Consider the following 2804-nt stretch of genomic DNA (forward strand, 5'->3'; position numbering starts at 1 on the left):
TCACTTCTTTATTCAGTCGTCTATTGACAGGCACTTGTGTTGCTTCCATATCTTGGCTATTGTAAATAATGCTGCAATGAACACAGGGGTGCATCTTTTTGAATTAGTGTTTTGGATTTCTTCAGATAAATACCCAGAAGTGGAATTGCTGGGTCATAAGGTACTTCTATTTTTACTTTTTTGAGGAACCTCTAAACTGTTTTCCATAGTAGTTGCACCAATTGGCAATTTCACCAACAGTACATGAGGGTTCCCTTTACTCCACATCCTCCCAACACTTGTTGTTTGTTGATTTATTGATGACACATTGTTGCAACAAGTTCATGAACTTAATTGTCTGACCTCGTATGTAAGGGTTTTGTTTTCTTATTCTTTCAACCCTCATATGTCTTTTGATTGGAGCATTTAATCCATTTATATTGAAAGTAATTGTTGATAGATAAGTAGTTATTGCCATTTGATTATTTATAATTTTGATCTTTTTTTTTTTTTCCATCTTAAAGAAGGCCCTCTAACATTCCTTGTAATGCTACCAGTTTGGTGGTGATGAATACCTTTAGCTTTTTCTTGTCTGGGAAGTTCTTTACCTGTTCTTCAATTTTAAATGATAGCCTGGCTGGGTAGAGTAGTCTTGGTTGTAGGTCCTTGCTTTCAATCAAGGTGAATACTGCCTTCCAATCCCTTCTGCCCTGCAAAGTTTCTGTTGAGAAATCAGCTGACATTCTTATGGGAGCGCCCTTATAAGTTATTAGTTGCCTTTCCCTTGCTGCTTTTAGGAATCTCTCTTTGTCTTTAACCTTTGCCATTCTAATTGTAATGTGTCTTGGTGTGGGTCTGTTTGGGTTCATCTTGTTTGGGACTCTCAGTGCTTCCTGGACTTGTATTATTTCCTTCATGAGGTTGGGAAAGTTTTCAGTCATTATTTCTTCAAATACATTCTCAATCCCTTGCTTTTTCTCTTCTCCTTCTAGTACCCCTATGATGTGAATATTGATATGCTTGTTGTCCCAGAATCTCTTAAGTTATTCCCATTTTTAAAAACTATTTTTTTCCTTTTGCCATTCCAATTGGGTATTTCTCCTACATTGTCCCTGATTCGATCCTCTGCTTCATCTAATGTGCTGATGATTCCTTCTAGTGCATTCTTCATTTCAGTTATTGTATTCTTCAGTTCTTACTAGTTCTTTTTTATGGATTCTATGTCCTTTTTTATTCTTGCTGTGTCTTTGTTGAAGTTCTCACTAAGTTCTTTGAGTATCTTTTTTTTTTCTTTTATTTTTATAATTTATGGGGGTGACAATTGTTAGTAAAATTACATAGATTTTGGGTATACAATTCTGTATTACATTATCTATAAATCCCATTGTGTGTTCACCACCCAGAGTCAGTTCTCCTTCCATCACCACATATTGGATTCCACTTACCCTCATCTCCCACCCTCCCACCCCCCTTACCTTCTGGTAACCACTAAACTATTGTCTGTGTCTATGAGTTCTTGTTTCTCATTTGTTTCTCTTGTTCTTTTGTTGTTTTTGGTTTATATAGCACATATCAGTGAAATCATATGGTTCTCTGTTTTTTCTGTCTGACTTATTTCCCTTAGCATTATACTCTCAAGATCCATCCATGTTATCACAAATGTTCCTATATCATCTTTTCTTACCGCCGAATAATATTCCATTGTGTATATATACCACAACTTCTTTATCCATTCATCTATCAAAGGACATTTTGGTTGTTTCCATGTCTTGGCCACCGTAAACAAAGCTGCAATGAACATTGGAGCACACGTGTCTTTATGTGTAGATGTTTTCAGATTTTTTGGGTAGATACCCAGGAGAGGGATTGCTGGGTCATATGGTATTTCTATTCGTAAGTTTTTGAGGAACCTCCACACTGCCTTCCATAACGGCTGCACCAGTCTGCATTCCCACCAACAGTGTATGAGTGTTCCTTTTTCTCCATAGCCTCTCCAACACTTGTTACTATTAGCCTTGTTGATGATAGCCATTCTGACTGGGGTGAGGTGATATCTCATTGTGGTTTTTATTTGCATTTCTCTGATGATTAGTGATGTTGAGCATTTTTTCATATGTCTATTTGCCATTTGTATGTCCTCTTTGGAGAAATGTCTCTTCAGGTCGTCTGCCCATTTTTCAATTGGGTTGTTTATTTTCTTGTTGTTGAGTTTCATGCCTACTTTGTATATTTTGGCTATTAGCCCCTTGTCAGAGGCACTGTTTGCAAAAATCTTCTTCCATTCAGTTGGTTGCCTCTTTATTATGTCGATGGTTTCTTTTGCTGTGTAGAAGCTTTTAAGTTTCATATAGTCCCACTCGTTTATCTTAGCTTTACTTCCATTGCCTTTGGAGTCAAATTCATAAAATGCTTTTTGAACCCAAGGTCCATAAGTTTAGTACCTATGTTTTCTTCTATGAAGTTTATTGTGTCAGGTCTTATGCTTAAGTCTTTGATCCATTTTGAATTAATTTTCGTACATGGTGACAGATAGCAGTCCAGTATCATTCTTTTGCAGGTGGCTTTCAAATTCTCCCAGTACCATTTATTGAAGAGGCTGTCTTTCCTCCATTGTATTTAGCTTCTTTGTCAAAAATTACCTGTCCATATTTATGTGGTTTTATTTCTGGGTTCTGAATTCTATTCCATTGGTCTATGTTTTTGTTTTTCTGTCAATACCATACTGTTTTGATTACTGTAGCCCTGTAGTACAAGCTAAAGTCAGGGAGTGTGATACCTCCAGTATTGTTCTTTTTTCTTAAGATTGCTTTGGGTATTCGGGGTCT

Source organism: Rhinolophus ferrumequinum, chromosome X (assembly GCF_004115265.2).
Source record: "Rhinolophus ferrumequinum isolate MPI-CBG mRhiFer1 chromosome X, mRhiFer1_v1.p, whole genome shotgun sequence".
Classification (NCBI taxonomy): Eukaryota; Metazoa; Chordata; class Mammalia; order Chiroptera; family Rhinolophidae; genus Rhinolophus; species Rhinolophus ferrumequinum.